At 47.2% G+C, this 14,394-nt stretch overlaps 1 protein-coding gene across 1 annotated transcript in view; it reads left to right on the plus strand.

The window, feature by feature from the left end:
* LOC144505470 (organic cation/carnitine transporter 2-like) overlaps positions 1-14,394 on the plus strand; it is a 93,140-nt gene that overhangs the window by 35,803 nt on the left and 42,943 nt on the right. The window lies entirely within an intron of this gene.

A 14,394-nucleotide genomic window follows, 5' to 3' on the forward strand; every position in this document is an offset into this window, starting at 1 on the left:
GCGCAACTTGTGGGCCGAAGGGCCTGTTTGTGCTGTGGCTTTCTATGTTCTATGTTCTATGTTCTAAGAACACCCCTAAGCCTCCTGCGCTCCAGAGAAAAAGTCCCAGTCTATCCAGCCTCTCTTTATAACTCAAACCATTAAGTCCCGGTAGCATCCTAGTAATTCTTTTCTGAACTTTTTCAAGTTTAATCATATCCTTTCTATAATAGGGTGACCAGAACTGTACACAGTATTCCAAGTGTGACTTACCAATGTCTTGTACAACTTCAATAAGACATGCCAACTCCTGTATTCAATGTTCTGACCAATGAAACCGAGCATGCCGAATGGCTTCTTCACCATTCTGCCCACCTGTGACTCCACTTTCAAGGAGCTATGAACATGTACCTCTAGATTTCTTTGTTCTATAACTCTCCCCAATGCCCCACTATTAACTGAGTAAGTCCTGCCCTGGTTCAATCTACCAAAATGCATCACCTCGCATTTATCTAAATTAAACTCCTTCTGCCATTCGTCAGCTCACTGGCCCAATTGATCAAGATCTCGTTGCAATCCGAGATAACCTTCCTCACTGTCCACTATGCCACCAATCTTGGTGTCATCTGCAAACTTACTAACCATGCCTACTAAGTTCTCATCTAAATCATTAATATAAATGACAAATAACAGTAGACCCAGCACCGATCCCTGAGGCACACTGCTGGTCACAGACCTCCAGTTTGAAAAACAACCCTCTACAACCACCCTCTGTCTTCCGTCATCAAGCTAATTTTGTATCCATTTGGCTCCCTCACCCTGGAGCCCATGAGATTTAACCTTATGCAACAACCTGCCATGTGGTATCTTGTCAAAGGCCTTGCTAAAATCCATGTAGACAGTATCAACTGCACTGCCCTCATCTACCTTCTTGGTTACCACTTCAAAAACAATCAAATTTGTGAGACATGATTTTCCACTCACAAAGCCTTGCTGACTGTTCCTAATCAGTCCTTGTGTCTCTAAATGCCTGTAGATCCTGTCTCTCAAAATACCTTCTAACAACTTACCCACTACAGATGTGAGGCTCACCAGCCTGTAGTTCCGAGGCTTTTCCCTGCAGCCCTTCTTAAACAAACGCACAACATTTGCCATCCTCCAATCTTCAGGCACCTCACCTGTGCCTGTCAATGATTCAAATATCTCTGCTCGGGGACCCGCAATTTCCTCCCTAGCCTCCCACAATGTCCTGAGATATACTTCATCAGATCCCTGGGATTTATCTACCTTGAAGCGTTTTAAGACTTCCAGCACCTCCTTCTCTGTTATATGTACACTCCTCAAGACATCACGATTTATTTCCCCAAGTTCCCTAACATCCATGTTTTTCTCAACAGTGAATACTGATGAGAAATATTCATTTATGATCTCACCCATCTCTTGTGGATCAGCACATAGGTGACCTTGTGACCTCAAGAGATCCACTTCAGAATTTCCAACTCTCCCTTATCTTGACTAGCCACGAGCTACCAATCTTTCACACAATCTGTCAGGGATCCAACCACCAATTGTTTCAACATTTACTTAGCAGGATGCAGTGAGATATCACTAACCTTTAGGATTTATTCAAATCTTTCTTTTCATTAGCTAACTTCATGAGATCTGCATTTTACAGCTCTGACTTTAACTTCAACAAACAGTATCTTGTTCCAATTCCAGCTCCTCTTGTTCCTTTGACTACAAACTTCTTGGAACTTCACTTTTCATCCCCTGGTTTTGTAGAACTAACTTTAGTTCCTCTGGACTTGCTTTCTTGCCCATTACTCCATCGTCCTGCTTCTGGCAGAGATGAGACAGCTGTTCTCTCTCTAGCTGCTAAACCCCTGCTAATGGGTCAGTTTAAAGGTAAACTGAAAAAAACATTGTAACATAAAAAGTGACCCCTGGTTGCTGAGCAACGTAAGAGTTTTAACAACGCCAGGTTAAAGTCCAACAGGTTTATTTGGTAGCAAATGGCATTTGCTACCAAATAAACCTGTTGGACTTTAACCTGGCGGTGTCCAGTAGCTCCTCCAATTCCTCACGGGCCGGTAGACCACGAGGTAGTGACAATCCGCTGAACTCGGGCACGCCTCGAGGTGGCGACAATCTCCTGGACTCAGGCAAGCTGTACACGGGAGTAAGAGGGTTAAGTGGTGGTCCCGATACTGCCCGCGCCGTGTCAGGAGAAGAGATAATGGTCGGGGGGTCCCTAACTGGGGGTGTGGGAGCGACTGGGGTTTCCAAGCCCCCTGCAGGCGCCAGATCTCGAATCGAGACCGTGTCCTCTCGCCCGTCAGGATATGCCACATAGGCATATTGCGGGTTGGCGTGGAGGAGATGGACCTGTTCAACCAAAGGGTCGGACTTGCGGGTCCTAACATGCCGCCGCAGGAGGACAGATCCTGAGTACGTCAACCAAGACGGTAATGAGGTCCCAGAGGAAGACTTCCTAGGGAATGAAAACATTCTCTCATGAGGAGTAGCGTTGGTTGCCGTACACAGGAGTGAGCGGATGGAATGGAGCGCATCAGGGAGTACCTCTTGCCAACGGGAGTAAGACAGCCTTCCAGACTGTAGCATTCTCTCGTTCAACCTGTCCGTTACCCCTAGGGTTGTAGCTCGTGGTTCTACTAGAGGCAATCCCATGTGAGAGCAGGTATTGCCTCAAGTCATCGCTCATGAACGACGAGCCCCTATCGCTGTGGATATAACAGGGGTAACCGAATAGGGTGAAAAGATCCCGTAATGCTTTGATAACCGTGGCAGCAGTCATATCAGAACAGGGGATGACAAAAGGGAATCGTGAGTACTCGTCAATCACATTGAGGAAGTACACGTTCCGATCTGTCGACGGAAGGGGGCCCTTGAAGTCCACACTCAGTCTTTCGAAAGGACGAGTGGCCTTAATGAGGTGTGCCCTGTCAGGTCGGTAGAAGTGCGGTTTGCATTCCGCGCATACCTGGCAGCTTCTGGTTATGGACCTGACATCCTCCAACGAGTAGGGTAGATTCCGGGCCTTTATAAAATGGAAGAGCCGAGTGACCCCCAGATGGCAGAGGTCATTGTGGAGAGCCTGTAATCGATTCTCCTGCACATTAGCACATGTTCCACGTGACAGGGCATCCGAGGGCTCGTTGAGCTTCCCTGGACAGTACATGATATCATAATTGTAGGTGGAGAGTTCGATTCTCCACCTCAAGATTTTATCATTCTTGATCTTACCCCGTAACGTGTTGTTGAACATGAACGCCACGGACTGCTGGTCCGTGAGCAGAGTGAACCGTTTTCCCGCCAAGTAATGGCGCCAATGCCGAACGGCCTCCACAATGGCCTGGGCCTCTTTTTTCACTGCAGAATGCCGAATTTCAGGGCCTTGGAGGGTGCGAGAGAAAAAGGCGACGAGCCTGCCTGCCTGGTTAAGTGTGGCGGCCAGGGCGAAATCAGATGCATCACTCTCCACCTGGAAGGGGATGGACTCATCGATAGCGTGCATCGTGGCTTTCGCGATGTCGGCTTTTATTCCTGCAAAGGCTAAGCGAGCCTCTGTTGGTAGGGGAAAGGAGGTAGACTTGATGAGCGGACAGGCTTTGTCCGCGTAATTGGGAACCCACTGTGCATAGTATGAGAAGAAGCCTAAGCATCTTCTCAGTGCTTTGATGCTAGTGGGCAGGGGGAGTTTGAGGAGGCGACGCATACGGTCTGGATCAGGGCCAAGGACCCCGTTTTCCACCACGTATCCGAGGATAGCTAGGCGGCGCTTGCGAAATACACACTTCTCCCTGTTGTTGGTCAGATTCAGGCGAGATGCAGTGCGTAAGAACCTAAGAAGGTTGGCATCGTGGTCCTGCTGGTCATGGCCGCAGATGGTGACATTATCCAGGTACGGGAAGGTAGCCCGCAGCCCGTTCTGGTCCACCATTCGGTCCATAGCACACTGGAAGACCGAGACCCCATTCGTGACACCAAAGTGGTACAGACGACCATCCGCCTCAAAGGCTGTGTATTTTCGCTCCTCTGAGTGAATGGGGAGCTGGTGGTAAGCAGACTTCAAGTCAATGGTGGAGAACACCCGGTACTGCGCAATCTGATTGATCATGTCAGATATGCGCGGGAGGGGATACGCATCCAGCTGCGTGTATCTGTTAATGGTCTGACTATAGTCTATGACCATCCGGGGTTTGTTCCCATTCTTAACCACCACGACTTGCGCTCTCCATGGACTAGCGCTAGGTTGGATGATCCCTTCCTTGAGGAGCCGCTGAACTTCAGATCGAATGAAAATCCGATCCTCAGCGCTGTAACGCCTGCTCTTTGTTGCGATGGGCTTGCAGCCCGGCACGAGATTCTGGAATAGGAAGGGTGGGGTAATCCTGAGCATCGAGAGACTACATGTGGAGCGCTTTGGGCAATTTAGAGGCTGCAGTGCTCCCACTGAAAGCGGAGGGAGTGGCCCATCGTACTGCAGGGTTACACTCTTCAGGTGGACCATAAAATCTAGCCCTAGGAGTATCGGCGCGCAAAGGTGCGGTAAGACAAGGAGCCTGAAGTTCTCGTAAACCGTGCCCTGCACCGTCAGGTTGACCACGCAGCTCCCTAGCACGGTGACAGACCGGGACCTTGACGCCATCGAAATTGTCTGCTTGACAGTCCGAATCTGGAGACCACACCGCTTCACGGTGTCAGGGTGAATGAAGCTCTCCGTGCTCCCGCTGTCAAACAAACAATAAATCTGGCGTCCGTTTACCTGTATGTCCATCATGGACTTGTCGAGTCTGTGAGGCTTGGCCTGGTCCAGGATGATTGACGCCACCGTTGGATCGTGGGTGCAACTGCAGGCAGCTGAGCTGGTTGATGACGGCCCCTGCTGGTCATTTGCGGTCGGTGCCGACCAAAATGGCTGCCCCCATGGGTCGCACGTGGTCGATGGCGCCAAAAACGGCGGCCCCCGCAGGTTGCACGTGTCTTGCGACTCCATCGTTAGGAATGGCGACGCTCTGGAATCGCACGTGGTGGAAGACCTCGCAGACGCTGAAGACAGGGAGACCGGCTCCGGGGAATCACACGCCGCACTGCCATGTTTGGATGGTGGTTTGGTCCTGCAGACTTTGGAATAATGCCCCTTCTTGCCACAGGCGGAGCACAGTACCGCTTTAGCTGGACATCGCTGCCGAGGGTGTTTCATCCCCCCACATAAAAACCTCAGACTTTTGTATGTTTTTTCCGACGGAAGAAGGTGGAAGAGAGAATGTCCAGGGTGCGTAGGGTCCTTAATTATGCTGGCTGCTTTTCCAAGGCAGTGGGAAATGTAGACAGAGTCAATGGATGGGAGGCTGGTTTGTGTGATGGATTGGACTACATTCACGACTTTCAGTGTAATAAGAAGTCTGAGCTATCCGGATGCCCTTGACTCAAAAACCTTTAATGACCTGGTAAAAAACTACAATGACTTGAAGCCACTGGTAATTCTCCAACTATATCGCATCAACGTGACTGGGAGAACCCATCACTGAGCTCTTGGCTTGGTTGTAGAAATTAGCCGAGCACTGCTAATTTGGACTGTATGTGGCACAAGTGACCTAACCATCCAAAAGAAGCTGTTAGCAGAACCCAATTTGGAAAAGCCACTGAGATCGCTTGCCACTTGGGAATGCGGAAAAAGCGACTCAGGTGCTGCAAGGGGAATCTGACAGCAATATCTGTTATGGAGGACCTCATGCAACCAGTCCTCAATGGAGAGTGCTTGTGTCAATCAGATATTAAAGGGTCCCAAAGAACAAAGAACAGTACAGCACAGGAAACAGGCCCTTCAGCCCTCCAAGCCTGTGCCGCTCCTTGGTCCAACTAGACCAATTGTTTGTATCCCTCCATTCCCAGGCTGCTCATGTGACTATCCAGGTAAGTCTTAAACGATGTCAGCGTGCCTGCCTCCACCACCCTACTTGGTAGCGCATTCCAGGCCCCCACCACCCGCTTTAAAAAACGTCCCTCTGATATCTGAGTTATACTTCGCCCCTCTCACCTTGAGCCCGTGACCCCTCGTGATCGTCACCTCCAACCTGGGAAAAAACTTCCCACTGTTCACCCTATCTATACCCTTCATAATCTTGTCCCATTCAATATAGGAGCCCTAATGTCACCACCAGACAGTCAAGGAACAGTGTCGACACTAAGAGTGTTAATGAACATATTCTAGAAAGGTGTAATTGCCAGTAGATGGATTAGTGCAAGCACTGTCAAAAGACACTGCCACAGCAATGTTTCAGGAATAGGCAAAACATGCGCTGCCTACAAAGGAAGCCGAGGCTGGTACCTGAGCATACCATGCAGGTATTCCCCTTTTCGAGGGTCAGGAACACTATAGCTGAATGACATTGTAACATTGGACATTGCCTGCTAATGGCGGAATTACTCATAAATGGCCATCCCTTGAAGATGGAGGTGGACATGGGAGCCACAGTTTCTGTTTTCAGAGAACAGACTTATAAGTACCTCCAATTGGACATCCAACTCCTGAGGTTGGAAGATACGAAGGCCAGGCTAACCACCTACACAGGGGAAGCTTTACAAATAAAAGGTACCGGTGAGTTATAGACAGCAATCAGCTTGTCTCCCACTCATTGTTGTACTGGAGCACAGACCTAGCATTATGGGGAGAGATTGGCTCAACTGGCTGGAAATCTTCAGGCTAGGCGTGGGAGGGCTGCATGAGGTTGTCAGTAAATATCCTTGAGTATTTCAGGAGAGCCTGGGGAAGATAGAAAGAGCCAAGTCTAAGATCTACATTGACCCCCACAGCTAGACTGAGATACTTTGGAGCCAGGCCAATTCCTTACTCCATGCTGGAGAAGGTGGAAACTGAACTATGATGCCTCAAAAGCTTGGGTATAATAAGGCTGGTTCAATGTGCAAAATGGGCTGCGCTTGTACCCCCTGTTCTTAAACTCGATAGATCAGTTGTCTTTGTGGGTACTATAAACAGATGGTTAATCGGGTCTCCAAAGCTGATAGGTACCTCACGCCCCGGATCAAAGATCTGTACACCAAGTTAACGGGTGACAAGACATTCTCCAAGCTAGATATGAGCCATGCCTATGTCCGTTTTAATTGAATGAGTCCTCTCAGAAATATCTGACAATCAACACACAGCAGGGACTCTACGAGTATACCCGTTTGCCTTTTGGCATGTGCCATCTTCCAGAGGGTTATGGTGGACATCCTCCAAGGGCTATCCAAGGTATCAGTGTACTTAGATGACTTCTTTATCACAGGAGCTTCAGAACAGGAACACTTGGCCGACCTAGAAGAAGTTCTGCAGTGATTTTCCAGAGCAGGAATCCGCTTGAAGCGAGAGAAATGCATTTTCCAGATGGCTGAAATAACTTATTTAGGCTGTTGAGTCGATGGTAAGAGATTATATCCAGTAGACGATAAAGTAAAGACCATCAGGGAGGCATCAATCACAGAGCTGAGGTTAGTCAATTATTACGGAAAATTTAACCCTATTTAGCTTCCATGCTGACCCTGCTATGAAAATATCACAGATGGTCTTGAGCAACTTTGCAGGCAGAGGCTTTTTCTCAGTGATTATCATCCAACTTACTGGCCCATTTCAACCTGAAGAAAGAACTTGTTTTGACCTGTGATGCTTCCCCATATGGGGTTGGTGCAGCGCTGTCACATCACTGGAAAGACGGGACGGAGGATCCATCGTGTATGCCTCCTTTTGGATGCAGAGCAATGATATTCTCAAATTGAGAGGAAGGGTTGGTGATTCTATTTGATGTGAAGAAATTCCATCAATACATCTACGGTCGATGGTTTTTTTATAGTTACCGACCATAAACCGTCCAATCTTGGCAGAGTTCCCCTCTTCCCTCCCACCCTGTCAGCATTCCACTCCTTCCCTCTCACCCTGAAAGAGTTCCCCCTTCCCTCCCACCTTGGCAGAGATCCCACCCCTCCCCCCTTCTATCCTGCCTGCAGAGTTTCCCTCTTCCCCCGCACCCAAGCAGATTTCCTCTCTTTCCTCCCACCCTGGCAGAGTTCCTCCCTTCCCTCTCACCCCTGCGGAGTTCCCATACACTCCCCCCCCCCTCACCCCCATCATAGTTCCAGCCCACAGGCTCTGCCCCCACTCAGGCCCCACCCCCCCGTCAGTGCCCCATCAAGAGTTATGGTACCTGGTGGGCATTGCCAGGGTGCTAAACATGTCATTAATATTTCAATTGGCTTTGTGCCTTTTCTGGGCATGAAGCTGATTTCGCTGGCAAAACAGGGCCGGTACAATCAGGAAAGGCAAGAAAATGGGTGTGTTTCTCGTTTTCTTGCCTCTCGCCCGATCTTAGCACCTTGCCTCTCCGAAATTCAGGTGGGACAAGGTCGTAAGATCGCACTCGTAGTCACTTAGCTGAAAGGTTCGGGCCCTGGCATACTTGTCTGCATGTCTTTTCATAACTGTCTGAGAGATTTTCAGGTGTTCACCAGCTACATTACAGGTTCTTATGAGTCACACTCGGAACGCTGCTCCATAGCCTAACATGAAGACTTCCTCCTTCTGTTTTAAAAACCTATCCTTGATTAGTTTCAGAGCCCCTTGCACTTGGTGCCCATAAGCAGACTAAAACCAGTGGACTCATGGGTGAATCCCTGCTGGCGAACAGAATAAACCCTTGTCCTTCATCCCAGTTATGACAATATGCCTTGATCATTGTTTTTCCGCCTTCACTCCATATCCTTTGATTTCTTTAGCCCAAGTGCTATATCTAACTGCTTCTTGAAAACATACAATGTTCTGGCCTCAGCTACTTTCTGTTTTAATGAATTCCACCATTCTCTGAGTGAAGAAATTTCACCTCATCTCTTTTCTAAATGGTCTACCCTGTATCCTTAGACTGTGACCCCAGGTTCTGGATACCCCAACATCCGGAACATCCTCCTTGCATGCACCTTATCTAGTCCTGTTGGAATTTTATAGGTTTGTATGAGATTTCCCCCCCTCATTCTTCTGAACTCTTCTGAAGATGATTTCTGCTGAGATGATAATCAACCTCCATTATCTCCAGAGGAGATTATAGTTCAGGTTTTGCATTGCTTCTCTTCCTTTGACGTGTCTATGTTTGAAATTCCTCGACACCCTCTAGGTGCAACATTCCATGGTCTTTCAGGACTGAGTATCATCCACACAGGAACCTTCCAGACAATCTCTGAAATATATTTTCAGAATTTACATTCTCAGCCAGCTTTTGCTTGTATGTCCTTTTTTAAGAAACATATGCCTTATTTAAAAGTTCAATCTGTCTGTAAATAATTAGAGCTATGATCCATTGTCATGACACTGGTTCTAATTGATTTCGGGCAGATGGGCTCCCCAGTACTGCCAGACTGCTTGGATCCATTACAGTTCACCTAGCGCCGCAACAGGTCCATAGCAGACGCCATCTCCCTGGCTCTATACTCAACCCTGGAGCACCTAGATAACAATGACCCCTATGTCAGAATCCTATTCTCAGCCTTTAACATTATTCCTACAAGACTCATCTCCAAATTTCATGGCCTGGGGCTCAGCTCCTCCCTCTGCAACTGGATCCTGGATTTCCTAACCCACAGACCACAGTCAGTAAGGATAGGCAACAACACCTCCTCCGCGATCATCCTAAACACAGGTGCTCCGCAAGGCTATATCCTCAGCCCCTTATATATCTTTGACTGTATGGCCAAATTTCCCTCCAACTCGATTTTCAAGTTTGCTGATGACACCACCATAGTGGGTTGGATCTCAAACAATGACGAGACACAGTACAGGGAAGAAATAGAGAATCTGGTGAGCTGGTGCTACGACAATAATCTCTCCCTCAATGTCAACAAAATGAAGGAAATAGTCATCGACTTCAGGAAGCGTAGTGGAGGGCATGCTCCTGTCTACATCAATGGGACGGAATAGAAATAGTCGAGACCTGCAAGTGTTGAGGTGTCCAGATCACCAATAACCTGCCCTGGTCCCTCCATGCAGTCACTATAGTTAAGAAAGCCTACCAACGCCTCTACTTTGTTAGGAGACTAAGGAAATTTGGCATGTCTGCTACAACTCTCACCAACTTCTACAGATGCACCATAGAAAGCATTCTTTCTGGTTGTATCACAGCTTGGTATAGCTCCCGCTCTGTCCAAGACCACAAGAAACTAAAAAGGATCGTGAATGAAGCCCAGTGCACCACTCAAACTAGCCTCCCATCAATTGACACTGTCTACACTTCTCACTGCCTCGGAAAAACAGCCACATAATCAAGGACCCCAAGCACCCCAGACATACTCTCTTCCACCTTCTTCGGTCGGGAAAAAGATACAAAAGGACAGGTACCAACCGACTCAAAATCAGCTTCTTCCCTGCTGCCATCAGACTTTTGAATGGACCTACCTTGCATTAAGTTGATCTTTCTCTACACCCGAGCAACACTACATTCCTACATCCTAGTAACACTACATTCTCCTCTCTCTTCTTTCCTTCTCTATGTACAGTATGCTTTGTCTGTATAGCGCGTAAGAAACAATACTTTTCACTGTATACTGATACACGTGACAATAATAAATAAGATCAAATCAAAGTAGTCGCCACCGTGTCTGGGATTTTCTGTTGGAACACTTGCTGGTCTTTAGCTATTTTGTATAATTAATACCAAATCACGAACAGATGTTTGAAGTATTCCAGGAAGCTCCAGTATTCTAACTTGAAAATTTTAGCTTTATGACTGTCATATAGAATTCAGAGGGGTATATGGCCCCATCAAACTATGATCCTCTTTACGTTCCACACAAGCTTCTTTGCACTCAATTCATTTTAGCTTGCCCTGTCATGTTAGTTACCATCGACAAATCTTGTACCCTCTGGATTTCTGTTGTTATCGTAAGTCTGACAAAGGCGGCACGGTGGAACAGTGGTTACCACTGCTGCCTCACAGCACCAGCGACCCGTGTTCAATTCCCGGCTTGGGTCACTGTCTGCGTGGAGTTTGCACCTCTCCCCGTGTCTGTGTGGGTTTCCTCCGGGTGCTCCAGTTTCCTCCCACAGTCCAAAGATGTGCGAGTTAGGTGGATTGGCCATGTTAAATTGCCCATAGTGTCAGGGGGAGTAGCTAGGGTGAATGCACGGGATTATGGGGATAGGGCCTGGGTGGGATTGTGGCCGGTGCAGACTCGATGAGCCAAATGGCCTCCTTCCGCACTGTAGGATTCTATGATTCTATCCTCATTAATCAAACTGAGGGACCGCTACGGTGCAAACTTTGCAGTTACACAAAGTAAGAAATCCATATTTTATTCAAAAGCTTTATATGTATTTCCTGTGCATGGAGGTAATTGTCCTTTCAGGAAGCAGTTCCATATACAGATGCTGCACATGAACTATAAAGCACCAGATGGAAATGAAGAATTGATTTCTTGCTTTGACTCAAAAATAGTGTGAACCATCAAACACTCTAAATATCACATTGTCCTGTAGAACCGACGGCTGTTTTCATTAACCGTGGACTAAATTCCAAGAGTAAAAATTAAACACAACCCACTGCGATTTAACAATCAGTAACTGAAGATTCCAAATTCCCATCTCCGCAACAATGAAACCCCCTTTGAATGCTGACTTGCAAATTCCTCGCATTCTTCTCCTGTGAGAAAATCATGATTGACTGAATTGTATTCAGAGAATTTGGGTATTGGATCTCTCACCCTCTGATGACATGGTCACTCTTCGTAAAATGTATGTTTGCAATTATTCATAGTTTTGTAAATAATTTGCTTGTCCTATTATTCTTTCACAAATCTTTTTTTTATGACACTGAAATTCCTGGATGGCCCTTCAACAGTCCTGTGCATCTACAAATAGTAAGGGTGTTTAGTGCAGAACTTTCTATTAGACTATGGTCAGTAAACTATGCAGGTAGATCAGGTTGGTTCAGTATTACTTTTTTGTTTTGCTTGTCCTGGAAGTTAATTACACTGAGTAAAGTTTGAAACTGTGTTACTGATTTACATCATATAAACAAGCCATTTGGCCCAACCAGTCTATGTCAGTATTTATGCTCAAGCATTCATCTAATCATATCAGCGCATCCTTAAAATCTTTTCTCCCACATGCACTAACCTAGCCTCCCCTTAATTGCATTCAATAAATGGAAACAACTTCTCTACATATATACTAACAAATCCCATCATAATTTAAAATATTGCTATTAATTTAACCCTTAGCTTTCTACTTTGTAGAGAAAAATGCCCGAACCTATAGGGAGTAATCTTGCCAAAAAAATTCTGAACGAGCGTGAAAATAGGGAAGAATTGTACCCGTGTTTTGGACAAGCTCCCAAACGCTATCTTACGGCACTTAGTAAAAAAAAGGCAAAGTGTGATTCTCTTCAGTAGGGGAAGTGGACGGAGTCTAGTCATGCCAGGAAGCCGGCTGCTGACTGCTAGAGGGCACTATTGCATATGCGCCTGATCGCCCAATGCAGTACAGAGTGCATTGGAAGATTGTCACTCCCCCCCAGCTCACCGGACATCGCCTCCCCACACCCCCAAATGCCTCCCCCAATTGTAGCTCCCCTGAACACGCCCTCCTGTTTCCATCCCAGGCTGATAACTGTCCCCGCTTGATCACTGTCCCTGTTCACCCCCTCAGCCATTCATTGCCCCCGTTCACCCCCCCCTTCCCCCCACCCTCCTGGTCAATGGCTCCTCCAGTGATCAGCAATTGCAGAATGCACAGCTCCCCACACTCTGCCCCCTGTCCTTAGGCCCCCTACTCCTCCATTAGACCCTGCCCCTCCCCTTAGACCCTACTCTTGGTACTACCCAGTGCCCAATGGGCAGTGCCAGGGTGCCCGGTGGGCAGAGCCAGAATCCCAGACTAGCACTGTCAGGAGTTGAGGCTGGCACTGTCACCCCATCCCCAACCACCCTGAGGGCCTCAATGGCCTCCGGTCCTACCAGCAAGGCCACCATCTCTAGTCCCCGATGCTGGAGACCATACATGATCCTCGCCGATGAAGTCCTCACCGATGAGGCCATTAAGGCAAGTGAGCCCAAATGATTTCACCTTCTGCATTTGGGATACATGCAAAACGTCCTCCTGTGTCTCCTATGCCAAATATGTCCAAAACAACCATTATGGCTCCTCATGCCCCATGTCAATGTATGCCCCCCAATGAATCCCAATAGTCTCTCATGCCTCCCATGTTGAAGTATTCCCCCACACACCCTCCATGGCCCCCTTATGCCCTCCCAGCGCACCATGATTTGCCCCTAAGCAACCCCCATGGCCCCTCATGCTATGCTATGGCATTTATTTGCCCATTTGCCTACTATACAGAAGCAATGACCCCTCTCAGGACTTTTTGTGATAAAAAGCTTTTTAAAAAGTCATTTGGTTAATAACTTTCCACTTTAAAAACTTTATCTTTACTGCAGCCCAATAAAAATGTCAATCATCCTGACTCTTTAAATATCAGTAGCTGAGACTTCAAGCACTTGAAACCTCTTTATCTTGTGTAAGTAAACATTGTGAAATTAACAACATAGATCAGACAGCCAGAACTGCCAATCAAATACTGCTTTCCCCGGGCTCAGGTGTTTCAACAGGCTAATGGATTTTTGGGCTCTCAGCCAAACCTCATTATGTATTCTTGGCTGAGAGCCCAGATATCCATTAGTGTATTAAAACACCTAAGCCGAGGCAGGTGAACTGAGCTATGGAATTTTCCTGACTCCCACTTCCTGCTTTGATGATTAAACACCTGCCTTTGATGTCTAGTTCATGATCAATTACTAAATCTGACACATAGCAGTAGGTCAAATGGTGCAATTGACCACTACCCCTGGACCAGGAAGGAAGGAATTTTGCAAGAAATCCAATGCTTCATTGCTGATAGTTGAACTGTTTGAAATCTATGGGCCTCTCAGAAAGGCTGCAGGCAGGACATCCAGCTATGCAGTCTACCTGCCATTGACCTAGTCTGAAATCCCAGGATTATATCATTTATATAAAAAGAGAAGACACATGTACCATTTCAGGGACTTCGGATTCCGTGCCCTGTGGAGAACCAAAGCATATCAGAATGAAACTTTCGCTGGTCGTTAGGGAGTTGGGGAGGATATTCCGGCCAAAGTGTGAATGTTTGCTTCTGCTGTCTTTTTAACTTCACTCTTTTGTCCATTGATTTCCAAATTGTTGTACTCTTCCAGCCTCCTCCCTATCATGTGCCATACACCGTCCCTTATCTCATCTCTGTTTATGCTACTCAATCACTGGTCTCTTGGAGGTGTATAAAATGGAATATGGTGACATTCAGGATCTTTCACAGAGCTTGGTTTGTGGATTAAGTTTTGAGA

This window comes from Mustelus asterias, chromosome 16, assembly GCF_964213995.1.
Source record: "Mustelus asterias chromosome 16, sMusAst1.hap1.1, whole genome shotgun sequence".
Taxonomy (NCBI): domain Eukaryota; kingdom Metazoa; phylum Chordata; class Chondrichthyes; order Carcharhiniformes; family Triakidae; genus Mustelus; species Mustelus asterias.